Genomic DNA, 9,802 nt, shown 5'->3' on the forward strand with positions numbered 1-9,802 from the left:
GAGCGATCACTGCTAAATACTCACACTCCACTTCTAGAACATTCCCAACAGTGACTCTCCCATTCCCCTCTCCTAGGAACTAAGAGTAGTAGGCAACTTTTAAGTGGCCCAAACTGATGAAAACAACTTCCAAGCATTAAATATTCACATCATTATTTAATTTCAATAAGAACATAATATTCTGCATATATAAAAAAGAACCCCCATATCCATTTTGATAAGCAGAAATAAGTTGCAGTTATACTTTCTAGGGTCACCATTTTAATATATATTATTCTCTCAACCAGCAAAAATATCCTGTGAATTCATAATGGAATAGGCCTGACTTGTATCACTGGCTCCTGAAGACACTATTAATTTAACTTTAGGTTCCTAAGCAATTGCATTCTCCATGTATTTAGAATCCATGATTGATGAGAACACACATGAAATCTTTAAAGGGTTAAATAAAAACACACACACACACACACAACAAGTAAAAGGGGTCTTCTGAGTCGGGTTGTCTTGGAACACATAGTTTCATAGTGACAACATGGCAAATGACGTCCTGCCTCATCCCGTCCTCTTCTGCTAACACCTAGGAGATGATGCGATGTCATTTCACTCTGCCCGCAGACAACAGGAGTTTCTCGGGTGAGTTTGTTGCCATGGGTCCTTAATTGAAGATAAAGAGCATGTGTTGCTAATGAAGGGTTGTAGCCAGGTAAATGCCTCTGGCTTCCAATTGCCAGATACCTGCTATCTGTTGCTGTCATCATCCTACCCAATGACTGCTTTCATGATCCAGATGTACTCGTGCACTCCATTGGAGAAGGAGCCCAACCAGATGTTGTGTTCAACCTAGACCCACCAAGATTTAGAGAGGCAGCTGTGTTTGGATTTTAAACCTTAAAAACACAAAAGTTGGCAACCATTCAGTCCTATGAGTGTGATGAAGAATATGAATGTTTTTATTTGATAAGGAAATGCCTTACCGTTACTGAGACAAAATTATATCCAAGGGAGTGGAAAGACACTTCCAGAAAGAAAACTATCCATGTTGAAAGACACCTGCAGAAACCAATGGGACGGAGCTTCACAGTTCGCCGCAAACATCCTGGTCACCATCTTTCCCACTCGCACCCAGGGGCAGGGAGGTCACCAGCCAATTCTCCAGAGATCGTTCACACTGCGGGCATCAGAAGGAACCAGAAGCGTGACTCCCACCACCACTTCATTGGCGTTTCACTTCAGCCTTAACCCCATTTTGCTGAGGCTTTGGATGAGGTTAACTTAATTAGCAAGCAGATGAGGGTGGTAATGTGCCATTACCAAAACAAAAAAGACAGAAAAGAAAGCACCGGTGAGTCTATCACTCACATTGTCCAATGCAGCGGAGCATTTCCAATGTTTTGTTCCAGTGTTTGCTTGCCAAGAGACCCAGAGTTGGCATTCACCTCTTCGGGCCAGATGCTCAATTAGGATTGGCTTTGAAGACATCTGGGCATTCACTATTGACTAGGCTTTTGGCACCTCGGGAAGGAAATGAAGGAAAAACAGCTGTGGTTTCTAAGGTACTGACTCCAAGCGGAGAGTTGCCAAAAATAACAAGTAGACTCCTCTTCAGGTGAATGTGCCCTTAAAGTATCAAAATTGGCTGCTCATAGCGGAAATACTGGGAGAAAGTAGCATTAGCTATGATTTCATAACTCCTTGCATGCAAGAAAGGAAATACAGCTACCAAGATGAGTCTTCGCATCAAACAACAATTATAAAACACAAAAAGGTGAGTTAGTCCCTCCGGAGAATGGCATCCGGCATGATTCTTTTGTTCCACTTAACCGAAAACCTACCCTCAAGTAAGTCAAATGGAATCATTTGACTCATCTACCTGGAAAGTCTAGAAGCAAAGCCGGCTTCAGGCACTGCACGATTCAGGGACCAGAAGAGGCCATCAAAGCTTATTTATCTCCACCTCTCAACTGTTTCTAGCTGTGCTGCAGCAGATTTCCAGGTTCAGGTTCAGACAATCTCCCGGAAGTTTGTCTTCTCCTGCATAAAAATTGTGCTACGGAGTGAGTTCAGTTCCAAATCCACCCGTCTCTATCTGACCAGTAAGCCTAGTCTCTCTCTGAAAGATACGGTCGATACTCCTTGTGTTAGAGCCAAGGCAAGAGAAACTCAGAGATGTTAAATAACTGCCCTAATGTCTCCTAATAAGCAGGGAGGTATGGAGAGTGATGGAAGGAGCATGATGGAAGGATCTAGACTCAGAGACACTTGCATCAAACTGTATTTGTACTCTCTTCCCTAAAAAGGGACTTTGGTAACTCACTTGCTTACCTGGAGTTCAGTCAGCAAATGAGAGCATTAGACTCAATGGGCTACAGCCCCTCTGTTGACCTTATGGTGTGGTATCTACAGTGGTACCTCCCACACAGCAAAAAGCTCAAAGACGCTTCTATTTGTAACAAGAGCCTGATTTTCTTAACACTCAAAATTTCTTGCAAGGATAAGCAATAATGGACAGGCTTGCATCTGTTACTTTCATCAGCCATCCATGTATTTGCTTGTTGACTTTTTATTTCTTTTCTTTCTCTTTTTCCTCCTTTAAAAGGTTTGCATAGCAAAGTAGATTCTTTCCTGACCATAAAAACTCACCAGGTAACTCTAGGTGATAATTTAAGTGTATTATGTGGCCAAGTGGATATATACATGCCTCAACTCTGAAAGCAATTCACACAAGAAACTGCAAGAGATAATGCTTTTGCTACAGACCAGGAATGAGCTATTTTCCTGTTTAAAAGAAAAGGAGTCAAAGACACTTTATTTAAATAGCATTTCCCATCTTCTGTGAAGACAGCCTATCTTGTTTGGCTCTTGGGAGCTTCAGTGGGACATAGGGCTCTATTAAGCTTGCCATTGTAGCCCACCATTACCCACACACTTTAAAAGAATGCCTACTTACCCATTTAGGGAAAAAACATGGTGCTCTTCTCTAAACCAGGCCAAGCCAACTCAACTTTCAAAAGAATGAATTACAAGTATCCTAGGTACCTATGGGCCTCATGACTGTGAAGAAATGAGATGTGATTCACTGAATGAAACCAGATGTTATTTCCAAATCTAGAGAACGGCATTTGCCATTTTGTACATTCTACACCTAGATGGCAAATGTTCATCTGGAAATGTTGATGTATCTTTTGCTTTCAGCCAAGATCACTTGACATCAACAATGATATCCCTTGTTTTACATCCTCTTCTGAATGCAGCTTGAATTTCTACCATCTCCTTGTTGATATACGGTTGTCACCATTGTTGAATGATCTTCAGAAAAATTCTACTTAAATATGATACTAAAGATTTTGTCCTGTAACATCTGCATTCTGATGGATCACCTTTCTTTGGAATGAGTACAAATATGGATCTCTTAGATTTAGTTGGCCAGGTAGCTGCCTTCCGAATTTCTTGGCATAGACAACTAAGTGCCTCCAGCACTTCATCATCTTGTTGAAACATTTCATTTTGGTCTTCTGTCAATTTCTGGAGCCTTGTTTTTGACTAATGCCTTCAGTGCACCCTGGACCTCTTCCTTCAACATCATTCATTTTTTTATCATATGCTAGCTCTTGAAATAACTGGATGTCAACTAATTCTTTTTGGCACATGGCTCAGTGTATGCTTTCCATCTGTTTGGATACTTCCTGCATCATTCAATATTTTTCCCATAAAATCTTTCAATATTGCAACTTCCTTCAGCTTGAGATATGCTGAGAGTGTTTTCTTCTTTGGCTTTCTAACTCTAGGTCTCTGCACAATTCATTATTATATCTTGTCTTCTCAAGCTACCCTTTGAAATTTTCTATTCGGCCTTTTTACATAACCCTTTCTTCCATTTGCCTTAGATACTCTAAGATTAAAAGCAAGTTTCAGAGTCCCTTCTGATGCCCACGTTGATCTTTTCTTTTAAATAACATTTTGCTTTCTTCCTATGCGATGTCTTTACGGTCTTCTCACAGCTCATCAGATCTTCCGTATTAGTGCTCGATGTGTCAGATCGGTTCTTGCGATGTTCTCAAAATTCAGGTGGGATACATTCGAGGTCATATTTTGACTCTGAGGGGCTCGTTTTCATTTTCTTCACCTTCAGCCTGAACTTGTATATGAGCAATTTATGGTCTGTTCTACGAATGACATTGGGAATAATGGGAATTGCAGAACACTTCATTGGACATAAAGCAAGAGGAAGTCCTTCAAAAAGAACGAGAGAATAGTGACTGGTGTGACATCAGGGAAAGTGTGTGTCAGGGATCCGTCTTTCACCAGACATACTCTATCTGTATGTAACACTCTGCTACTCAGTCGAATAGTAATATCACTAAATCCCAAGATAATAATTAGCCTTCCAGATCTGGGTAGCTAGCTTTGGCTGAGTAGGAAGAGAAAGAAGGTTTTCATGAGATTAGTAGAGGGCTGGAGAAATAGAAAAGAGATCCATTTTCCAACTAGTGACTAAAACCAGCCAGCGAGCTACAAGGGGATTCTATCCTTGCTGGTACAGCATGGGTGTCAAAGGACATTGCCATGTATGTCACAGCCCACTTCCCCTCTAAGAATGGATCTTCCCAGACAGCTGTGCCATCCCCCATTCTAAAAGAATACATTCTGTCCAGTGATTCCTTCTCCAAGTCACCCACTGCCCCATTGAAATAGCACATGGCTAAGGCTGATTAGCCAAGTCCAAGGCATATATCTGAACCATTGCCTCCAAGAAGCTGAAGATATGAAAGGCTAGACTTAGATCAATACCAACCAAGAAGTGCTAACTGCTCCAGAAAAGTGCCCCATCTCCAGAAAAAATGGCAAATGCCCATTAGGGCATCCCCAGAGATTAAAAATCTTTTTTACTCACAAGAATTTACCAGACAACTAAGAGAAGCTATGGGGAAGATAACCAGACGTCAGAACTCTAAGCCTGTCAGATGGTCCCTCTTTATCCATTCTCCAGTTGGCCCTCTCTCTGATCCAGGCTGATCCAGTCATTGTGATTGTTGTAAGCTAAGATGGAGTAGCAGGAGGCATATTTACCTTCTCACGCCAAACAACTCAAACACTGAACAAAACATGTGAGGCAGGTACAAAAGAGAAGGAAGCTTCACAGGGGCCCTCTCCTATGAATCCTGGCAAGTTCTAGCCCACTCTCCCCCTTCTCAGATTCCTGATAGACTAATACCCTAATTTCCATTCTATCATCAGATAAGAAGAGAAACAGCTTACTAAGATACAGAGTTCCCTAATTAGCACCATTTGATCCCAAATCAGTGCATCTATTGATGAAAAAGAGGGATTTCTCAAGAATCCTATAATATACAACGGAGCTTCAGAAAATGCATAGAAAAAAAATCCATTGTCTTTTCATTCAATTTTTCCATGAGCTTTTTGAATCCCCCTTATATATTATAAAAGATCCCTTGAGTTACTTCTGCAATGTGCAACGCTGCCCTGTCCTGGGCCATCCTCATAAGTGTTAAGGTGAAGCCCATTGTTGCAGCCACTGTGTCAGTCCATCTCATTGAGGGGACTTGCTCTTTTTCACCACCTCTCTCCTTACCAAGTGACGTTCTTTACCAGGCGCTAGTCTCCCCTGAAAAAATGTCCAAGGTCTGGCACAGAAAGCCACAGTATTGTCCAACTCAGAATGCCCCCTGTCAGTCCATTTCAACTCAGTGATGCCTAGGGTATTAATCTTCATCCATTCCATTGAGTTTATGATAACTCTTCATTTTCCTGGATTCCTGCTTATACATCCCACATTCTGATTATGAATGGATGTTTACAGTCTTGAGTTGTGCCCCCTCACTAAATGAAGGTCTCAAAAGCCCCACTCAGTCCATGTCACTAAGTTGACTCTACTTTGAGAAGGCAGAACTTTCCCTGTCACCTACTGAGTGCCTTCTGGCCTGAGAGGCTCATCCTGTGGCATGGTCTCTGACAAAGCTGTGCTGATGCTCCTGAGGTGTGGACTGGCAATTCCTCTGCATCGGACACCTGTTCTTTCTTTGTAGTCTATTCCCAGTTTGGAAGCTCTGTTGAAACCTGGGGACTCTGGTGATATTTGAAACGTCAATGACATTGCTTTTAGCATCACAGCAACATACAAGCCACCAGAGTTGGCAAACTGACTGACGAGGGGTTGCTTAACTGCATCAGACACTTCCAAACACCAAACCAACTGTCATTAAATAGATTCCAGACATAGTGGGCCCTACATAGGGTTTCAGAGACAGTAAATCCTCACAGGAGCAGGTGTTTCTACCAGGGAGGAGCTGGTGTACTCGAACTGCCTACCTTATGGCTAGTAGGCCATTATTTAACCCACAGTGCCACCAGTGCTAAAGAATAAAGAGGCAGAAGAATCTGAAGGTGGAGAAGCACTTCTCCATTGTGCTAAGAAGCAGCTTTGGGGAGAATAGAACAGATTTATTTGTCCCATTACAGTGATTGGTAATGGGAAAAGCATCTTTCAATTTGGATTTATGTGAGTTTCTAAAACATTTATTAACAGAAGTCTGTCTTCCTCCAATAGAAACTCTCACAAATGAATTGATACCTTCAAATCATCAATGTGGGAAGAAATATCCCACATTGCTTTGAGGCTCTGTGTCATTTTAAAATCCATTGACCTTGAATCAGACCAGAGCATCTATATTGTTTACTGAAAGACACAAGAAGTAAGAACAAAAACTAAGACGTCAAGTCATTAATCTGTAGATGTTCAGATAGTTATCCAATTTGCTACAGCTCTTCCAATATATGGTAGGACTCATTTAGCCTGTTAAGGCTTTAATGTATTTGGCTCTGACTTGTAGCATTAAATATGCTACTTGAACAGATGAGACTTCCGAGCATAAAAATCAATAAAACGCATTCACTCTGGGACCTCGTTGGGCTTCAAGACTAGCTGCGGCTGCTGCCAGCATACACAGCAGAGCATTTTTCAGGCTGCCAGCATCCCTTGTATCCTCCCCTATCTTGTCTCATAACTCATGCAGAAATGAGAGCTCGTGTTATCATGTACAGACTGTACATTCCCTTGATATATTAAAGGTATGCAATCATTACTCCTGCTTCACTCACTTTAAAATGACTGAGGGAGGGCAGGGCATGTGCCAGTGTAAAAGGTAGGAGAGGGAGAGAGAGAAAGCTGTAGAAAGCAGGGTGAAAGGAGGGATCATGTGATTAAAGTAGGGCAGAGAATCGGAGGGTGTCCTTCTGATTGGGGACCTTTGCCCTGAAGATATTGTGGTGGGCTGTGTTAGTCTGAGTTGACTAGAGAAACAAATCCTGAGACACTCATATTTGTGTAAGAGAAAGATTTATGTCAAAGAGCAATTGTATATTGAGCAAACATCCCAGTCCAGATCAAGTCCATAAGTCTGATATTAGTCCATATGTTGGATACAAGTCCATAAATTCCTCCTCACACTCAAACAACATATAAGCAATGACGCCAAACGCAGGAAGATCGCAGGCTGGTGGGTGGAAAGTCTTGTGGATACAGTGGCAGTGGAAGCATCTCAGTACTGGCGAGTGTCTCCACATGGCTCCTCAACAGGAAAGTGAAACAGAGAGTGTGGACGCCTCCCAGGAGAAAGAGAGGAAGTCCCCAGAATCCTCATGAGAAGGCAATACCCACAAGGAGGCATCATCAGGTTGTAACCTGATTGACATCCCTTTATGCTCACTAACCTCAATTTGACATGAGATTATCTAACTACCACATTGGCCCTCTAAGAAGTCTGCATACTAGTTTTCAGGACCGGAGAACATGTTACCTTACCTGTGTAGATGTAATTAAGTTAAAGACTGTGAGACTGGCAGGTTATTCAGGATTGCCCCAGGGGACTAAATAGAACAAGAGTCCATAGAAGAGGGAGGCAGGAAGGTCAGATTCCAAGAAGCCACGAGAGTAGAAGCAAAGATCCATACCCAAACCAAACCCACCTGGCTCTGCTAGAACCCCTTCTCACATGTGTGCATGGCTTCATGGATAGTTAGTCTAGAGGAGGCAGTTGTTAGGTGTCATCCAGTCAGTTCTGACTCAGAGTGACTTTCTGCACAACAGAACGAAACACTGCCCTGCCCTGTGTCATCCTTATGATTGTTCCTATGTTTGATCCCATTGTGGCAGCCACTGTGTCAGTCCATCTCGTTCAGGCCCTCTCTATTTTTCCCTGACCCTCTCCTTTCCCAAGCATATTGTCCTTCTCCAGGGATTGTCATCTCCTGACCACATGTCCAAAGTAAGTAAAATGAAGTCTCACCATCCTTGCCTCTGAGTAGAACTCTGGCTACACTTCCTCCAAGACAGACTTTGTTCCTTAGGCAGTCTGTGGTACTTTCAATGTTCTTCCCCCGCGCCACAACACAGATGCATCGGTTCTTCGTCAGTCTTCCTCATTCGATATCCAACGTTCACATGCACACGAGGTGACAGAAAATACTCTGCGCAATCCTCCCAACTGGACCAATGGGTAACAGTATGATAAATGGAGAAAAGATTGATGTTTTCAAGGATTTCGTCTTGCTTGGATCCACAATGTTCACAGAAGCAGCAGTCAGGAGATCAAATGATGCATTGCCTTGGGTAAATCTGATGTACAAGATCGCATAAAGTGCTGAAAAGAAACGGAGTTACTTTGAAGACTGAGATGTGGCTGTCTCAAGCCATGCTGTTTTCAATTGCCCCATATGCATATGAAAGTTGGGCGTGGAAGACAGAAGAAGAATGAATGGCCTTGAATTATGGTGTTGGCGAAGAATACTGAAAGTACTACGCAGTGTCAAAAGAACAAACATACCTGTCTTGTTCGTCTGTTTGCACACTTTCCTTTCTTTTTTTATTTTATTTTTTAAATCATTTTATTGGGGGCTCATACAACTCTTATCACAATCCATACATCCATCCATTGTGTCAAGTTCGTTTGTACATTTGTTGCCATCATCATTTTCAAAACATTTTCTTTCTACTTAAACCCTTGGTATCAGCTCCTGATTTTACCCTCTCCCTCCCTCACGAACCATTGATAATTTATAAATTATTATTTTGTCATGTCTTACACTGTCCAACATTTCCCTTCACCCACTTTTCTGCTGTCTGTCCCCCAGGGAAGGGGTTATAGGTAAATCATTGTGTTTGGTTCCCCCTTTTCTATCCCACCTTACCCTTACCCTCCTGGTATTGCTACTCTCATTATTGGTCCTAAAGGGTTTATCTGTCCTAGATTCCCTGTGTTTCCAGTTCTAATATGTACCAGTGTACATCCTCTGGTCTAGCCATATTTGTAAGGTAGAATTGGGATCATGAGAGTGAGGGGGAGGAAGCATTAAAGAACGAGAGGAAAGTTGTTTGCTTTATCAGTGCTGTACTGCACCCTGACTGGCTCATCTCCTCCCAGCGATCCTTGTGTTAAGGGATGTCCAGTTACCTACAGACGGACCTTGGGTCTCTACTCCACACTCCCCCTCATTCACATTGATATGATTTTTTGTTCTTTGATGCCTGATACCTGAACCCATCGACACCTCATGGTCACACAAAATGGTGTGCTTCTTCCATGTGGGCTTTATTGCTTCTCAGCTAGATGGCTGCTTGTTTATATTCAGGCCTTTAAGACTCCAGATGCTATATCTTTTGATATCTCGGCACCATCAGCTGTCTTCACCACATTTACTTATGCACATACTTTGTCTTCAGCGATCTTGTTGGGAAGTTAAGCATCATGGAATGCCAGTTTAATAGAACACAGTGTTCTTGCATTGA

The sequence above is a fragment of the Echinops telfairi genome, unplaced genomic scaffold, assembly GCF_000313985.2.
Source record: "Echinops telfairi isolate 266 unplaced genomic scaffold, ASM31398v2 ScPeMD7_7469;HRSCAF=8507_1, whole genome shotgun sequence".
In the NCBI taxonomy this organism is placed as follows: domain Eukaryota; kingdom Metazoa; phylum Chordata; class Mammalia; order Afrosoricida; family Tenrecidae; genus Echinops; species Echinops telfairi.